The sequence below is a fragment of the Melozone crissalis genome, unplaced genomic scaffold (assembly GCF_028551555.1).
Source record: "Melozone crissalis strain CALT ecotype California unplaced genomic scaffold, PUWL_Pcris_2 ptg000009l_1, whole genome shotgun sequence".
NCBI lineage: Eukaryota > Metazoa > Chordata > Aves > Passeriformes > Passerellidae > Melozone > Melozone crissalis.
Window position 1 is genome coordinate 19,769,135 of NW_026535787.1, and position 19,871 is coordinate 19,789,005.

Here is a 19,871-nt window from a genome sequence, read left to right on the forward strand (position 1 = left end):
ATTCCCTTCAAGCAACAGGGCTAGGAAGTGGGTTCTCACATCCCAGCCAAGGGCTTTAAAATCCCTTTTTGGGTCCCAGGAATTTTAAAACCAAGACTATAGGCTCAGGTTTGGAATACACAGGTGTTCCCCAGTTTATGAACAAGTCAAGACAGGAAAGAAATCTAAGAATGTATTGAGTCTGCCCAGAAAATGAATCACAGATAAAGAACAAAGTAAGCATCAATTTTAGTGAGCCCTTCAGGAAACTAATTTATGAGTCCCAATTTAGGCAATGTCTGGCCTTTTTATTGTAAACTCATTTTTCCCGTGAAACAAGCACCATGAGTAACTCAGGTCTCATTTCATTGCAACCCATAAATAACAAAACAACTGACATTGCCAGACTGATTTGCTTTTACCAGCACAGGTAGATATATAGGTTTCCTTTGGTTCTAGTATAAGCTGAATATAAAAGCAGAAAGGAAAATAAATACTGTGGATAATGCTTGTTGGCCACAAGGGAAGACAATATGTTTGTGCTCTACAAAACTCAATTCCAAGGAAGCGAGGAGGGAGCTTATCCACAACTTCATTGAATTCCTAGATACCCACAGGAACAAGTGGCTTGGTTTGTGACCAGGCAAGAAGGAAAATGTCTGCATAGTGAGTCTGCTATTTTTAAAGCTGTTATGCTGATGACTGGACAGGACAGGTTGTACAGACAAAGTTGGTTTGTAAGAAACAGGAATTTCTGGAAGTGATAGGCTCAAAGACAGGAGACTGATGTGGCAGCTCTGAGGATTTGAGCACTTTGGTAACTTGGTATTTTTAGCATTTGGGGAATGCAACCAAGAGATAGAGAATCACTACTGCTGTGCTAGACACATGGTCACCTCCAGACAGACTGGAGAAAAGAGTGCTCTGCTGGGAGCAGAGACAGGGATAAGAGATAGGGATGAAGCTTTCCATCCTGGTCTGGATGCATCTGTGAAAGGAACCTGCACTCCATCCTGGTCTGGATTCATCTGTGAAAGGAACCTGCTCTCCAGCTGAACACAAGCAGCTTGTGTCACATTCTAGACCTTGACTGGCTGTCACACTCACACCAGAATTGCCACCTAGCCTGCTGCTTTAGAGGTGTTTGGTGCCCTGCAGCACAGATGTGTGCTGGATCTAAATCACCTTCTTTTTGCTTTATATCTGGCAAAAAAGAGTAGAGAGGTGGTGATTTTGGCTGCTGAGGTGAAAAGTGAGTGGTTGTGTAAACTCAAGCAGATGCTCCTGATCACATAATTGGAAACAAGGTAAATCACAAGCATCACCAAGCTTTATGGACATTGTTAATCTGCTGAGATGACTGAGAATACAATTATTTCAAGCCATGAGGATACAAAACGCTGATACTCTCTCCCTCTTGCTCCTCTCTTACATAGCCAGGAGCTTTACTTCCGAACACAATATTCTCATTTACCACCTACATTGCTTAGAAGAAGCCATCTTCTTACAAATACACTGTTATCACTTACATCTTCTCTGTTCTTCAAATATTCAGCTTTCATCAGTCCTGCATGAACACTACAATCTTGCTCCCACGCCTCCCTTTTCTTTTTTGGGGTTGCAAACAACTGTTTCCACAGCTTATTCTAAAGCAATTTCAGTGCTTGTGCTGCTTAGAAAGGGACACAGATAACTGGTTCAAACACAATCAATTTATTTTCTTTGCTAGCCTGATGTGAATGGATGCTGCACATTAATCCTGCCTTTCTGGAGTTTATTTGCTTCCTCTTAATATGAAACAGACATTGCAGCACATTTTCCCTAGATTAAATTTGTAACAGGGACAACCAAAGACATTTTCTTTTGCAGGGGCTACTTTTAGAAAGGTTAATGCTGGTCACTGTTTCTAGGGAAACAAGGGTCTTTGATAAGGAGCTCTTGTGACTAAACTATTTTTAATAACATTACATATTGGAAAGGAATGCAATAACATTTATCAGCTCTAGACAGAAGATAGTGTCAATATTGTGGTCTAATATAGAAAAGTTGACATATTGGTTCTGTAAAAAGCTCAGTTATGAACCCTCTCTATTTTCTTAGAGAAAAAGATCAACCAGCCGGCTGGGTTTTGACAAAAGCTGGCCTTTACACTACTCTTAATGAAATGTTTACTGTAATAACCTGGCACTCATGAAAAGCAAGATCAGTGAGAGAGAAGGACAGCAGTTTAAGAGACAGGTGCTTGGAGAAAACATCTTTGCAGTCAGGATCCTCTGGGTTGCTCTATAAAAAAAAGCAGAAAGACCATCACTCTACAAGATGCATCTAAAAAGAGTGAGAACCTATTGTTTTCCTCAGGGGCTTTTTTTGGTCACTGGTCCATGCTGCTGTTGCAGCATCTATTTAAAAAACAAATGGGAAAGAACCAAAATTACTTAGTTGGATGAGGAAGTTCATCCATCTGGGAATAGTTTCAGGAGACAAAAGGTGCTAACATCTTATTCCGGAGCAAAGCCAGGCCCACTCTGTACAAGTGATTTATTTTGTCTTGTGAAGAATTATGTTTTAATTCCTTAAGCAACTCATGGCCCAAAGCGAAATTGGAGGGGGAGAGAAACTTAGATTTAAAAATAGTTGCACTCTGCTACATCTCTTAAGGATAAAAAAATTGGCACTGAACTGTACATTGAAAGTATGTTTATGACAGCTAGATTCCCATTATTAGACCGGAGATTTTCAGGTCTCTGCCAGCCTTTGTGCTCCCCCTGCTGCAGTGCCTGTGCTTGGCCATGGACACATGTACCAGCAGCCTGAAGAGGTATCAGGAACATCTCTTCACCTTCCTTTCTTTTTAAGGAAGCAACATAATTTTAAATATTTTTCCTCAATTATTTCTTTGCTGACAGCTACTCTGTGGTGTGACAGTAGAACCGAAATTTAAATCTCTCTATGGAAAGCATCTGCTTTCATACAAATATGACTTGTGAAATAATTCCTAAGCCACCAAAAATGTTTTAAGTGGCATTTAAGCCACTGTAATCTGTGATCTGTTGCTATCAACATGCAAACCCCTGACACCTCTCCCTGTTTTGAGCAGCATGGGGTCAGAAGGGACTTCAGAGCATTAACCCTTTAAACCACAGGAGCGTTTCGATCTTCCCAGCTTGGCAGCTCCGTTTCTCAGCCTCTGATCCCATGCCAGGCACAGTGCTCCAGCTGCAGCAGCACACTCCCCTCCTAGTCCGGCCTGGGACAATAAACATTTCAGAGCTGTCACTGCTGCCTCTCCCCTGCTGACATTCAATCATTACGGTATCTTAAGGACGTTGAAATAGGTCAGGTTTTTAATGGGAGAGCTTGGCTTCTGGGAGTGAGGCTGACAGCCTTTTGAGAGCAGATTAACAGCACTGATAAATCAATCTCAGACTCACTCACAGCCATAAGAAAAATAAAAGGATGAAAAGGGGACCTAGTTCAATAAATGGTCTCAGTTCTTTGGCTCTGAGGATCTACCGGGGGAGGGAAAGAAGACTTTTGTCATGTGCCTCGTCACTCTTCTTTCTCCAAATTTGACCGCATCCCGCACTCCACCAATGCGCTCTGCTGATCTCACCCTGCCCATCAGGTCAGAGATTAATGGCATGTTTTGAGAATTGCAGTGCCTCCTTTTCCCAACTATCACATAGCCTAATTGCCATTAGTGAGTTTTGGGTTTCCCTCCCCCACCTCACCTTAAACTACTCTGCATTATCCATAACCACCGGGGAAGGCAGGGGGTTAAAAGCACTAATAATGCATGTAGGCAGTTCAGGTTAATCTTTTGAGTATTCATTAACGAAGCTTTTGTTTGCATAGCATGTCATTGGAGTTACTGTAGTCCCACCACCAATTCCATTAAGCCTTTCTGAAGCTAATAGCAGAAGTATTTTAGTCTTGATCAATGCAAGGCAAAAAAGAAATCTAAGCGTCTCTCTGGGGTTTGTATTACGCAATCTGACTTCAAAGACAGGGCACTTCATTAGCCTACTTCAGCCTCTGACTGTGATGCACTCTGTCTGCTCAAGGAGCCTGAAAATCACATTTCCATTTCAATAGGCAGCGCTGTCCTAAAATACTCCTAGGTCTTCAGACACAACATATTCTAGCTCCTGGTGCCAAGCTCCTGCAAGACAACTTGCCTTTTTTTGGCTTTTTTATATTTCAGCTTCAAGGATTCAGAGCCTGCCCTTCAGGTATGGGTAGGGGTAGTTGCTGATTGTCTGGTTTTGCTGCTGTGGAAGCTTATTTTTCAGGTGAGCTGAAGGGGAAAGAAGTAAAATATTCATGCACAGGAGGTTTTGTGATTTTTCCATTTTTCGCTGCTGTAACTCTGAGTCATAACTCGACTTTCAGTCAAGGATTGTTTGCTATCTTTTGTTTACGTTATGCCAACTACAAGCTACACTAAAATATGCAGAGACGGTTTAATTGGTGAAACAATTGTCATGGGGATACTTTATTAACTTTGCAAGTGCTGATGGAATAAACCCAATGTGATTGGCATGATGTTAATTTAGCAGGAAAACACTGCAGGAAGGAGACTGTGTGAGTTTTTCAGCATTTACATTCTGTAAGCAACAACAAAACATTATTTCTTTCCAAATACAGATACACTGGGCTGGTCTCCTCTGCTGAAAATTCAGTCAGCAAAGCTTCTTGAAATATTAAGTCCAGTTTTTAAAGAAAATCTATTTCCAGGAGTATTACCTTCTGCCTGAAAAAGCACAAGTCTGTGCTTTTCACATGGCCTAATGATTTGACACTTTTTGTCAATTAAATTTAAACACCTCCAAAAATGGACATGACATCCTTCTCTCCATCAGCAATATGACTGGCTAGTGTGTGCATGTGAGTGTATATATAGGAGAGACACACACATATATATTTATACATCTGGGTGTATATCTATAAATATCAATATCTATATCTATCTATCTATCTATATATATATACACATATACACACACACACACACGTATATATATAGACTTATAAATGTGAAAACAAGTTCATTTTCTGAACCTCTCCCCTCCCAGCTGTGATGTTTCACACTTAGAGCTCAGTACCAGATGAAACAGCCTCTTCCTTGGAGACCTGCAGAACTGACCCTGCAGTGCTGCTGTACCACAGCCCAGCCGTGGCAGAACTGACCCTGCAGTGCTGCTGTACCACAGCCCAGGCGTGGCAGGTCCCCCTGCTGTGCTCCCCGATGCTGGAGCTGAAATCCTGCCCCCAGCAAACCCCCCAGCACACCGGGCTCAGCCTCTCCTCTGCACAGGGCAGGGCTCCCATTGGTGTGACGAGCACATCGTGTCCGACACCAGGGTGATTTCTGGAGGCACAACGGGGCGAGGTGGGAAAGGGGGGAGCTGTTCCAGAAGGGCAGAGCCAGGAGTGATGAGATGACAGGAGTTACGGGAGAGAGGGATGGTGAGAAAAGGCTATGAAGGAACCCATGGATGCCACTGCAGAAAGGTTGCACCACCTACTGAGACCAAGACACATGGAGACACCATCAGACACCAGCCCGGCATTGCCTTTGAAGAGGACAACCAATTTTGTCACAACAGTGATAAAAAGCACAACAGCAGCTGAGATCTCCAGTGAGACTACAGGCACAATTCTCTTCAGAGTCACACTGGATCCCCAGCAGCAGCCAATTCAGTTGTAACAGAATTGACTTGAGTTGATTTCAAATATATTTTTCTTTATCTTTTTTTTTCTTTTGTAACTGAAATATGCACTTTGTCTTTACAAGAAAAAAAATAATGAAGGAGATATGTCACAGAGATCTTTTCATTAAAATCCTTTCGTTAGGATTTTTCCTGCTGAAGCTGAGAAGTTTCAGCAACAAAGTGTAAACAATGGTTATCTGCTGCTGTGGAATGCAACAGGTGGATCCGTGATTGGTCTCGGGTGGATGTTTGGATTTACTGACCACTCACAGCAGAGCTGGGTCTCACTCTCTGCTGAGACACAGACCTTTGTTATTCATTCCTTTTCTATGCTTAGCTTGGCTAGCCTTCTGAGAACTTTCTCTCTATTCTTTTTAGTATAGTCATAATGTAATATATATATATATCATAAAATAATAAATCAAGCCTTCTGAACATGAAGTCAACATTCTCGCCTCTCTCTTCATCCTGCAACCCTTGCAAGCCCTGTGACAGAGATGGAACAAAATAATATCAGATCATATACTTGAGGCTTCTCGCAAAAAGCCAAAGTATCTGCTAGGTATGTAGTTATATGCATTTCCGTCTCACCCAATGGTCTAGAAAAGAAAAAGGAAAGAAATTATTAACATATCCAGTATGATGATGCAAAGCTAGATTGCTGTAAAAATGCTGAACAGGAATGGAACACATGCCCTGCCTTACTGGGCCCCTCTGAAGCTTCACTTTAAATACCAGTAGCTCACCAGCATGAAAGCACTAAAGAACTCATTTGACAAGATCACCAACCCAGGTGAGTGACTCATTTTCATCAAAACTCACCCAACAGAAAAACTTGGATTTGGATCTATGCAGGATGTCCCACAGGAACTTCTCACCAGCAGGTTCATCTATTCACATCTCTCCACCAGCAGAGCATTTGGGAACAACCTTGGTTTAAAGTCTGTTTACCACTCGGTGGGTGTACACTGTCATTCCATCTCTCCTTTCCAGATGCCCTTCTGCAGGTCTGGTGGCTGTGCCTTGCTTCTGCTAGAGAAGAGAGTGAGATCCAAACAATAACTCCTGCAACAAGGGCAACAAAATAACACTTTTGTTTATATAGCTATAGAAAAATCTATATCATGTTTTAAAAATCAACCTGATGTTTTTCTGAGGATCCGAACTTACAGCAGGAGGCTAACTGAAATATTTAACACAGAACTTTGAGAAAAATATAGGCTATTTGTGGGTGTCAAAATATGCTATATAAAAATAAGAAAAAAAAAGAGAAAATAAAAGAAAGCTGTATTTTTTGAGTTGGATCATTCTGCCTCTTGCCTGTCAAGCAATAAGGTCCTGGTAGACTCTCTGGTTCTTCTTGTACTGCAGTTGATGAACAGGGATTTTCCAGAGCAGAAAAATCTCCCCTGTTGTCATCACCCAAATGTGCACCAGAACCACAGAGAAGGAACTGCAGATTTAAAGTTCAGGTGATTTCCATTGGATTGCCAGCATGGCCTGGAGGCCTACCTTTATCCATTACTGGCACACCTTCATACTTCAAGATATGCAAGACAATATGATCAGAAGAAAAATCAAATTAAATAAATGGTGTGATGCCGGAATTGCTGTCATCTTTCTAGGAAAGGGAAACTGAGGAAAAAGTAGGGGCTACATCCATATAAATAATGAGGCATTCAGTTCCCACTATTTCTCTGTGTGGAGTTACAAGAAGATTACCTTCAAAGAAGGACATGGCCATGCTGTTGGACCAGGAGCAGAGCACAGGCAATAGTGCTGTAAGAATTTGACAGCGCCCTTGGAGCAAGCCCTACTCTTCTCCATGGGCAGACAGGCTTCTCACCACATGGGTCATCTTTGTCACACTTACTTGGTTTTAAAAGCAGGAATTTTACCTGTGTAAAAGTGAGTAGCAAGTTGTTTGTCACCCCAGCAGTTTATTCTGAATGAAGAATGAGAGGAGCAGATTTTAGGTGTCACACGTGTAAAGAGCAATGCACTAATTGGCAATGCTGTTCACAGTGCAGGCAGATACATTCAAAGGCAATAGCAATGCCCTTTATACTTCCAGTTACACTGAAGGAAGATTTGGCTCACTCTTTACTGGACACACAGACTTGGGTTTTAGCTATTTGCAACAAGTAGAAAACTGTCCTGAATACACCTGAACTGCTTACAGTATTCTACTGCCACACAGGATGTCTGTACCTTGTCAGGTAAAAAGCATGCCCATTAAAGTATGACACCAATGAGCAGAATTTATTTCAACAAGAGAACTAATCAGAAAGCAGATGTATAGATCCATTCCCCAGAAATAATAAACCAAATGACATTTAAGTAGTAGGCACCATTCTATCCCATACTCAGGCAATGCAGACAGGTCTTACTGATTTTTTTCATAGCATATGCATGAAGTTCAAAGTTCAAACCAAATATTTCCCTAACCAGAAAGGCGACACAGTCCTTCAGACTACAGATTCAAGATGTGTTTTAATGACAGTTTAAAGAAAAGTATGAAGCTTATGGGAGGAGGTCCAAAAGGACAAATGAAACAGAACCTTCCACACTCTCCCTTCCTGATACCACAGCCTGTTTGTTGGCAGTAACAATGTGTGACACATCACATGGGGCTCTGCTGAGATGAACTCCACACCCCTGACCCTGAATCACTGATAAAGCCATGACATGGAAAAAAGAGCAGCCTGAGTGCCTTCACAACAGCCAAGCTCTGGGACTCAGCAACGCCTGCCACAATCCTGTTATCTCGTGTAAGTGTCTCCTACTGCTGTTATCAGCATCAGAAGTGCAGAGGTATTAGCAATAGAAAGGAATTTTGGCCCTGTGCTCCCTCGCTGGACGGGGTTCCTGTCTGTCTCCCACTGTCCCGTCCAGCAGCAAGGAGCCCAGCACGGGGAGCACGTGTGTGTGGGGGCACGGGGGGCCAGCCCCACGGCTGCTCGGAGAGGGGGCATTCCAAGGGAGCCCAAACCAGCCACTCAGCCATACCTGAGCAAATTCAGAGCATTTGGTTTTCCTCAGCATCACCTCCTTCCCCTCCCTGCCCTCACCTAAGGACAGGATGGTCTAGGAGGTGATATGTGATCTCCCTTCACACACACTTCCCTTTCTCTTCTTGGACTTGGCAGAAGGCACATGGCAGAACAGACCTCATTGCTTGTGGCTCCACTTTTACAAACCAAGACAACCAGATATGGGAAAAAAAAAAAAATAGCTAGCAGAGATTTGTTTCAATCTTATTCCTCCTTTATTCATTAATGTCTTCAAAGATATCCCCTTCCTCCCCCCAGAAACCCCTCAATGAAACAAGTGTGGACACTTCACCTTGGTTGCTGCTGCAGCCTGACAAAAGATAGTAAACACTGACATAATTGACAAGATTCAGAACTTGCCATGTTTATCAGTTTCTTTGGAGATCTCAAATATCAAAAAAAGGAATTCAGTACTTGCTAAGAGAATATCTTCCCAGCCATAAAGGATCAGAGTCCCTAAATAAAAGAAAAGCTGAAAATTCTGTGTGAACTGATGATAAGAAAAGATCATTAATATGAAAAATGCAAATACAGAGAGGATATATACCATCCTCCCCCACCAATGGTATTTCTGATCAGCCAGTCTAAGTAAATCCAACCCAGCATTTATGTACTCAGCTTGAAGTAAAATATTAAGGACAGAATAACAGTTAGGAATATGACAATGATGTTGCCTCCAATGGCCTCCAACCAAGCATCACTAATCCAGGAAATTAAGAGATGAGATCAAAAGGAACCCAACTGAATTGAAATAAGAAACATTCAGCTACAGTCTTCAAAAAGTCTTCATGTTGTGGCACAGTGAGGACAGATTGTGACTAAGGGATCTGTTTGTAGTCCTATGAGACTTTTTAGAGCTGATTCCACCTTTCTGGATTTATTGAATGACTAATCACTAGCACTAGCATTCATTCATTTTATCTGGCTTTTTTTTCCTCCCTTTCAGGAAGTTCCTATTTCAAAATGTCTGTGTGGAGACTGAATGAGAGGCACCAGCTGGGGCTCCTGTACAAGATTTCTGTCCTTCTGGAGGAGCAGAGTGCTATTTTAAGGGCAGAGCCACTGGAGAAGCATAAGACAACCAGCAGCCACCAAACTCTAAAGGGGCTGGCACCTGGTTTGCCTGACTGAAGCCTCATACAAAGCAGCCCATTCCACACAGATTTGGCTTTTAATATCGGTTAGGGCATTTTTTTCTCTAAAGGGAGAACACATACAAAGAAATGCTGGAGGGATCCTACCAGCAACAAACGTTCTTTGGGGTTCTCCCTTGTTCCCAGCAGCAGGCAAGGTCTCAGTGGCATGGGGGACATTTCAAGCAGAAACATGCAAGCCATTCAACCATTAAGCCATTTAACCTTTCACGACTAAAGCTAAGTGACACAGCTAATCCACCAGTGAAAGTCTGTGTGTTCTCTGTCTCTCCCATGAGTGACATCCCAGCCACTGCAGAAGAATGATGGTAAATTGCATTTTTTCCAGTTTAATGGTGGAACTAGTTAAATTATTTTTAGGCTATACTCTAGATGTAACATTAAATACAGCCACTGCTAATAACTTAGCTTAATTATTAGCAGATTTATTAATATACATGCAGGCAGAAGATTTCAATTATTTTTAATTATATGGAAAGTTCCATTAAGATCGTTCAAAACTCTGTAAAACCTGCAAGTGCTTAATTCTTTACATGACAGTTTTTAATTAATTTGAACTCAGGCTAATTAAAATATTTGTAGATTGCAACAACCTAATTCATTTTTAAAAGGCAAGCTTTTACATCTGCAGCAAATATGCTCTATTTTCCATTGGGATTAAAGATCCAGCCCCTGTTTGAAGTGCAAAACCCTCTTCAGCCTTAACAGTGGAATTACAAGTGACAGCAGGTAATAGAAGTGCTCCATCGGCATGGGCTGTGTGCTATAAATCACCTCCTGAGCATTCCCAAGTCCACTGCTCCCACTTGCATGAAAATCTGTGTGCTGGAGACAGGAATGAGAGTTTCAGCAAGCCTTTGGTGGTAACAGCTTTGGCTTAACCCCTCACTTATCAAATACTTACCTCTTTATGCAGCACTGGATAAAGGGAAAAACCAATGGCCCGCTCTGACAGCCACCCTGCAACAAAATTTGATAGGTACCCCACAGAAACTCTAGCTTCAGTGGGTAGTTTCAAAAAGGAAAGGCAAAGGACTTTAAATTTGTAAGCAACAAAAATAAGGCTGTGGTTGTGCTACAGATGTCTCACTACCCACAGCTACTTTTGTCTTCACTGATGATTTCTAATCTCATTTGACAAAGGGGAAATGGCCCCAATGACAGCCCAACAAGTAGCTGGCTGCAGGCTGGACTATGAAACCAACACAGTTAGGAGTTGTTTTTGTCATATCCTGTATCTCAGAGCCCAGGCTTGCTAGCACCTCCATAATTTCCAAGCCAGAATCATGACTTGCCATTTCCACCCCACGGACAGAGGAGAGACCCCACTGCTGGAAAGCTGTAGGATGTGATTGGACCAGGTGCTGTACAATCCCACCTGGGCTCCCTTTCCCATGACAGGGTGGACCAGAGGATCTTCCCAGGTCCCTTCCTACCTGGGCTGTTCTATGATCATTAGGGGCACAGAAAAGAAGAAACTTTTCTGTAGAGCAAAACATAGGCTTAAGGAGGACAAAGGACCTGATCCCTTAGATTTTGCTGCTTTCAGTCTGCACTGCTTTAAAGGCGTGAAAGTCACCAAGTCCTTGACTGGCATGAGCCAAGTTGGATTTTCATCACAACACCTTCACACAGCTGCTGGCTATGAGCTTCCTTCATATACAAATATAGCTAATGTATACAGTGATTGTTGGCTTGGTTCCTCCATTTAGAGTGAGCAATGCATATAGCCATAGTAACCAGCTCCTGCCACCGAGTCCTCCTCTTCTGAAGGCAATCCATTTATGCATGGCTCTTTGAAGAGGAGTTCACATTTCTCCTGTTTGGAAGAGCAGGAGAGGGAGTTCTGGCTCTGCAGTTCTGCCACACGCTGCAGACATGACAAGGAGTGACCTTGGCTATTGTTCTGTAAGTGGTTTTCCAACATGTCACATGCATCTGTTACACACTTATCGACCCACTTGAGTCTGTATAAACCAGCCAATATCCTCTTTCCTAGGCAGGGTTATTAAAAATGCATCATCAAGGTGCAGTAATATCTCCAAATAAATTTTTTAGTCAAGGTATTAATAGTTTTAAGATGTTGCAAAAACATTTTCAACGAGTTCATGGAGTTTCATAGCAAAATAGGCTTGTAGCTAACATTCACATTAGCATTTCTCCTGCCTAAAGGATATTGAATCTGAGCTTTTAATGCTTTAAAGATATGAGCATGCCACAGCCTTTAACACAAGATAACAAAATCCAATTTCACTTGTCTCGATCAGCCTTTGTAAGTGTTGCTACTCAAGTGCTGAACTCAAGTCCCAGATCTGATCTAAGCTTTATCCCTTTCTAAATGGGTAAAAATAAACACATCCTTTCTTATCCTTTCTTGCCCTTTATGGACACAAAAACATTGCAAAGAAGGAAGAACGCCAGTACTCTAAAGAACTGAGCCAAGCAGCAAAGATTACCTCAAAAGGGCATGCAGCAAGCACTACTTTAGTTGTTGAGCTCTAAAAGATTCATGTGGCAGTTTAGACTGCACACCTGTAAAAAAAAAAAATCTCACCTTCCCCAGAAAGCCCTAAAGAGGTTACAGAGACCTTTGCATAGAAGAATAATATGCAGAGACCAAGAAAAAGCCTAAAGCTATTGTGATATTTTTAATTGCTACACAGTACTTTACTGAATGAAAGGGAAGCTGGCCATATGCATCAACAGTGGAAAGCAACTATTTTAGACAGCAGTAAAACAGGTTTGACCTAAATGCCTGAGCCCAGAACTTACCAAAGCCCAGCTGGCATCAGTAGCCCATGGAATCCCTGAGCTGTGAAGCATGAGTGCAGCTATCCAATAAAAAATTGCCAGTTTCTATCAGTGCTATGAATGTTCATAGTTTAATATTTCAGTCCAGCAGAGCTCTCATCTGAGTACATGTCCCTGTTAGATTTTCCTGGGACTGATGGTGTTTAATGAGTCTGGGAGAAACCCAGGAAAATGTTATCACAGAACAACAAACAGAGACTAATGCCAGACTTCAGCTACCCGATCTAAAATTGTTATCACACTTCAGTGAATGGAAAATAGTTCCCAAAGATTAGGACCATTCCTTCTATCTCTCCTCTAATTACTTTCAACCTGAAGTTCTGAGAAATGGAAGAACTCGGGGGAGGTGATGGTGCAGGGGACACTCTAGTTTGTGTAAGACAAGCCCCATGCTTCTTAGGTTGTGGAGCAACCCCCACTCTTACATCCATCTATTACACTACATGGCTTAGTGTTATAGTTTTTTTAATTACATGCATCACACACAGTGGTAAAATTCTTACAGATTTAAACACTAAGACTTTTCTTTTAAACCCTTTCCCTCTTAGACTTATTTACATAAAACTTCAGCTTTATCTCAACAGGATAATAAGGAAAGATAGAGGGGACTTAACAAGTATTACCTTCTGACAAGCAGCAAAGTTATCACCTGGAGAGCTGCAGCTTAGGACTTGCACTTGCTTGGGTTTGGCCAAAAGGCTTTTCACCCTCTAGCAATGGTCACTCGCAAGCCTCCCTTGTAAGCAGAGTTTGTAAGCTAATAAAATACTGACTGTACCTTAGGTCTAGCTTCTATCTTTTCTTCTCACCAACTTATGAATAAAGATGACAGAATCATCAGGCCTTGAGCAGTTAGATATATAATAAACACGGTTTGGGAGCAGGAGGGAAAGAGGGAAGGAAAAATGTCATTTGAGTACTCCAGGCTTCAGAAATAGAACGCAAATTGGAGGCTGTGTGACCTCGCACCAGCACCTGCGTGCATAAGCGCTCTGCTTCCAGTGCTGTGATTAGATGCTATTTTTCCCCTGGGGGCTCTGCCTCATTCTGCATGAGATAGGTCTGCATGGGGAGGAAGGCAGAGTCAGGTGGCGAAGGAGACTCTACTGTCTGCTTGTCCCTTTCCACTCTGTTGCAGAAGCTGCCTTCTGTATGAGTCAGAAGTGGGAAAAGAAAGATGATTTTAAGATTCAAGTAATTGCTTGCTGCATTAGTATGCCAGGAGGCTTCACTACAAAGTACCTGTGTGATGGCAAGCAAGCCATTTACACCAACTTCCAGACAGACAATTACCATAACTGGTTGTATTTCCTACGTGGCTGGAGGTTGAAACCCCCAATTTGCATGGAAATGCTGAGAGGAAACACATAAAAGTACGGCACGCCAGGGCTGCAGCCAAAGCCACCAGGACCAGCCTCTGGAGCAATGGAAAGCACACTTGTGCATGCAGGTGTGAAGTGCTATGGAATAATAAATGGAGGTTTTCACATAAGGAGCCCCAAACCAGCAGTTTACCCCAATGCATCTTGGTTCCATGAAGGCAATTGTATGTGGATACTGTAACAGTAAGCACCCCACAGAAATGAGTGACTGAGAAAGGCAAGACATTACATATTCTATTTTAGGGTTTTATCACTACAGGCAGGCATATCTTTGCACATACATAACCACTGAATATGCTCAGCTGGAAGGGACCCTCAAGGATCGCTGAGTCCAGCTCCTGGCCCTGCACAGGACACCCCAGGAGTCACTCCATGTGCCTGACAGCATTGCCCAAAAGCTCCTTGAGCTCTGTCAGGCTGGTGCGGCAGCCACAGCCCTGGGGAGCCTATTCCAGTGCCGAGCCACCCTCTGGGGGAAGAACCTTTTTCTAATATCCAACCTAAACCTCCCCTGACACAGCCTCATGCCATTCCTGCGTGTTTGAGCGCCGTCTAAGCAGCAGCAGCCTTTGAGCAGCTACACACTGCAGCCCTGCTCTGCTGATGCAGGGAGAGGCAGGAGCAGCCTCTGTCATGGCACTGCAGAGCAGAGCAGCCTGTTAACCCTTCTAGGGGAGAACAGTCATCTGGGAGGGTGGCACGCACCTGCCAGCCCAGAGACTGGGCAATCCAAGCACACCTTGCCTAAAAACACAGAGCACTTTGGCCAGACACTAACCAGAATGGATGCTGTTTCCCAGCATATTCACACACACTCGTCCCCCAAAAAACAACCTCTTCCCTGGATAGTGAAAGGCATGAGGACATGTACTTGGTCTTTGCAGAACACAACTAAAGCAATAGCACAGTGCCTCAAAGCATATTCTGAGGTTTTTGGTGTTGAAGCAAACCCCTCAACTGATACTGAAATGAACACAACAACTCTGTGATTTCCCATTGCCTTAGAAAGCCGCAACAAAATTCACTTTGTTTCATCTCATCCTGAATATACGCAAGAAAATGAAATGCTTCTTTCAAAACTTGATTCACTTCCAATTACTAGATACATGACAAAAATAAACCAAAGATATTTTCCTCAGCTTTGGCATCAAAGGACAAAAAGAGGAGCAATAAAGGCACTCACCATGACACATGAGCAAGCAGAGATGGTTCCCACACTCCAACCAAGATTAAACAAAATATATTATAACTGATCGCCACTGGATTTTTATTCCTTTTAATACCAGGCTTTTCAGTAGCCTCTGGCTTTTTAAATTACAATAGCCTTACATTTCCTTATATAAGGAAATATATTTCCTTATATTTCCTTTTACACCTATGGTGTAAAACATGGGTGAAATTCAATATTTGAGTATCAATATAAGCAAAGAATACACCCAGACAGATTATTCTGAAGTAAAACTGAGTCAAAACAAGAGTTGTTTGCTTACAAAATTAGTTTTTAGTAACTTAATACATGGTAAAAAACCTAAGCCAGATTGTTAGCTCAGTTACTCTAAAGAAACATTTAACCAGTACAACATTTGTTCTCTCATGTAAAGGCTTAGCTACATATGGGTAAATCAAGGGCTGGCAATCCCCGGTGCCTATTCAGTGGAAACTCACAGCCTGGACTAGGGTCTCTGTAGCATAAGCCAACCACTTTCAAAGAAAACTGAAGTCAACTATGATACAGTCAAAGAAATCTGGGAGCTTTCACTCCTGTCTTAGGATCTGGTGACACAATCTCCCCTTTCTGTGTACTCTCTTCTTTTCTTATCCCAGAGTACAAGCAAGGCTGGAAATGTCTCAGAAAAACAAACAAAACTGTGCTGTCTCCCTAGGCTTGCCATGTTGCAAGGAGGAATGTGCAAGCCACCTCCATCACATTTCTCAAACACTGATCATTTCTGACGCAGAGCTTTAGAAGGAAAAGATGTTTTAATGCCCTGCAGGCAACCAGTGCTTTCAAAGTCCATCTAAGCAACAAGACTGCAATTCCCACTCCCAGGAAACATGCTGTCCTTGGCTTGTCACTTCTTTACTGTCACTTGTACAGTATGCTGTGTTCAGGACTGAGATTGCGTACTGGCTGGAAAGATACTTCAGATAACACCCAAATATACTTCAAGATCCTCTGGACCTTCTTCCTTCCTGCCTCCCACTGCCACACTTCAGTTCTGTGTGAACTGAACTTACCCCCAACACCTTCTGTTTTGTTTCTTTGTCTCTTATGTATGGAAAATACATAAGGCTACCTAAATGAGAAAGTTGTACCCCAACAGTTTCATTATATTCCTTTCCCTTTCTTCTCCACAAACCTTCTGCTCAGAAGATACTGGTAGGGGAATGCAGCATGCAATGATGTGCTTACACACTTCTCCTGGGACAGTGGGGCAAACACCACAAAAGTTTTAATAGTTAAGCACCAAGAGTTTGCATATTTCCATTTCCAAAGACATCCTCTGTAACCAAGCCAAATCTAATGTTGGCAAAGTGTAAAGTGGCTGCAATTGTTTGCTCGACACTCAACACAGCCCAAAAATAATGGGTCAGGAAGACTGACTATACACTGGGAGAAACATGTCACATAAGGGATCCCATAACTTAGTTCCCATTTTTAGACAAAAAGCTAATGGCCATAAAAAAATCCCAGCCCAAACCAAACTCCACTTTCTGCACTCAAACTCCACTGAAAGCTCAGTTCAAAAGTCATGTGGTCAGAGTCATGCAGACATAAGAGGAAACATAGAGAAGTTCAACTGTAATGCTGAGCATGAAACCCATACAAGGACCCAGCTGGCTCTTAGTAACTGCCCTGTACAGGAATCATTCACAAGACAAAATCTTCCAGCTAACCAGCAGCTCTGCAGCCAGGAGCATCAAGCAATCTCAGGGACACAAGGTTGTTCCTTAGGAAACTTTTAACATACTGCAACCATGAGAACCTCAGGCACAGCAGATTCAAACAGAGGCTGGGCATGAAAATGAGACTCACATTACCTTGTTCCATCTGCTCTGCCATGGATGCCCTCTTGGATACAGCTGAGCAGAACAACCCAGACTGCCTTTCAGGAGGCGGGAAAGCACCTGGCCCTTGTTGTCACGGGTGGTCTGGGACTCCCAGGATATTTACATCAACAGCTGTACAGCTTCCAGTGTGGCATCACTCAGCCTATTTACCCCTCATTTCTCTGCACTCCTAGGAAAGGATCCAATTTAATGGGACTGGGGTAGAGAGAAAAGGATGTGTCACTGGGGACATAAAGCTAGCAGACTGTTCCCAATTTCAGCACTCTGCAGCAGGGAAATTGGTGAGGGAGATGGAAAGGAAGCATGCTTCAGTGAACAAATCTGAAGATTTCAAAAGTTACCAGATGGGAACACATGGAGGAGTTTATTTATATATAAACCAACTTTGCAAGGTTGAAAGCATTTTTTGAGAAATAAGTACTGGCCTAAAAATACCTCATCTTTGGCTGCTAACAATAAACTCTAAGAAAAAGGAGCAGAGAACCTCTTCTTACATCTTCACAAGAATGTTGAACCAAACCTATAAAGCTGAGTGTCATAATTTCAGTGGAGTCTCTCCCATTTTTGGCCTTCACTTATTCCAGAAAACTGCACTGCTAGATAATTCTAGACATGTCAGGACATGTTTGAATCCGGAAAACTGTAAACATAGCAGAGAGCTGGCATAAATCCTGACCAGCAGCTACCACTTTCAGCACTGCTGAATCTGTAGCATAAATGGTTTCTAAATTTCTTTATTCAGAATTTTATGTTTTGTTTACACCATCACTAAATAAATCCTACAGATTGCCATGAGCACTAAGTACTTCCTAAAAAATCTGTCCAAGATCACAGCAGCTGTTCATTAGATTGCTTTTTTTAAGCAGGCCTTCTTACCAGCCCTTACATTTAGGATCACTTTCTACTTCCTACAGCAAGGTCATGCTTTCAGTTTGTAAAGCTCCGGATTCCTACTGTTTGTGCAGGATATTAACTTCATCCTGCAGTTAAGAAAATTCCAGCTGAAGTTTCACAAGGTTGGGAGGAAAAGGTTTTTTGCCTACATGACATGTACACATGCTGGCATGTGCCAGCACAAAGACCTCAGCACAGTCTGGCCACACTACTACCACAAAGCTTTGCCTGTTTATAACAGAGATAAGTATGGGGTGAGGGTCACAATGAAAGCTGGGAATTGGTTCAGGTGAAGCTTCCCATTCCATCTTCCATGTAGGATGAGGATGATCAATTGGACTTAATTCAAAAGTAAGAGTACCATTCTACAGACTGTTTTATCCCAGAGGTGGAAAAGATTCTACTACTAATAGATCCAAACAGCACAAAGGAGGCTTCCTAATTTCAATAAAAGAGATTTCACCAGGGAAAAGCAAATGGTAGGCACTGTAAGTTGGAATGAGTGGTGAAAGAGAGGTGAAGAGATGGAGAATAAGGGGAAAATGAAAGCCTAAACCAAACCACTAGCAGGGAAATAGAAAAAGATCAAAGAATGCAAAATCTAGACTAAAGAGCAGTGCTAAAATGAAGACAACACACAACAGGTGATGAATTGAAGAGCATCAACTCCAAACCCTTTATTGTGTCATTATTCCCAGTAAGTACAACAAAAGTGAAATAGACAGCACAGAAAACACATAGTACAGAAAAATAAATATACATTTAAGGGTATCTTTAGGCATGAATGAAATAACTTACAAAGCCATACAGAATCACATGTTAAATGGAAAACTTTCTCCAGATAACATAGAATAAAAGGCAGCTACTTTCAGATAAGAAGTACTGGAGTCCCCTATATTGAGATGTTAAGGTACTCAGAAGTACGACAGCACAAAAGTCTCTGCTTGTAGAACATGCAATTGACAACCTGACATGACTCAGATAATTAAAAATCGACTCTTGTGGAGCTATTTTTTGTGCTGGTGCCAGATACTCCCTGCACTAAATGAGAGAGCCTGTGGGGAAAGGGAAAAAAAGTCCAATAGTGTGGTGGATAAGGGACATAACATGAATATGAAAACTGCACTGGGAACTTTATTACAGAACTGTTTTGATTACAGAACTGGTAATAGCATGATGCCTAACAGCAAAATCCCTTACATAGGTATTTCTTTGAATGAATGAAGTATAAAAATCTCCAGGATTTTTTTTTTTTTACAGTAAAGAGTAACATATTATCTTTTTAAAATAAAATTTTAAACAGATACCAATTTATTTGGTAGTTCCATTAGCCACTATTCATTACCATTTGGAAAAACACTACCACAAAAGAACACAGAAATGCTGTCAAAATATCTTGATGTGTTTGTGCATTTATTTTCTATGCAACCCAGAGTTCAGCTACACTTGGCTTAGAATAGCATACTGAAACAATATATTTTTCTGGTGGGGGGGAAAAAATATCAATATTGATATACCCTGGATTCTGTCACATAAATGCTAAAGATTAATTTACCATTTTCTGCAGACATGTATCTTATTGCCACCTTACTCTGGTGAGCAGCTTGATGTCTTCTCCCTCCCATTCCACCATTTGACAAAGTCAAACTGGTATTTATCAATTTAGTTATTAACATGCTTGGCATTCCCTACTAGAATTTGTTTACTCAAGCACTTTCTGGTAGAAAAGGAGGAAAAAAACCCAAACAACAAAACCTTCCCAACATTCACTTACCCCTTCCCCATGACCAAGACATTTAAAGGGAAAGCACC

General features: G+C 42.0%; 1 protein-coding gene across 1 annotated transcript in view; it reads right to left on the reverse strand.

The window, feature by feature from the left end:
- MYH15 (myosin heavy chain 15) overlaps positions 1-17,223 on the reverse strand; it is a 63,367-nt gene extending 46,144 nt beyond the window's left edge. The window contains exon 1 of the mRNA XM_054270251.1: positions 17,136-17,223. The gene's annotated coding sequence lies outside the window, so the exon portion shown is untranslated. The remainder of the gene's footprint in view (positions 1-17,135) is intronic.
- Positions 17,224-19,871: the final 2,648 nt, after the last annotated feature.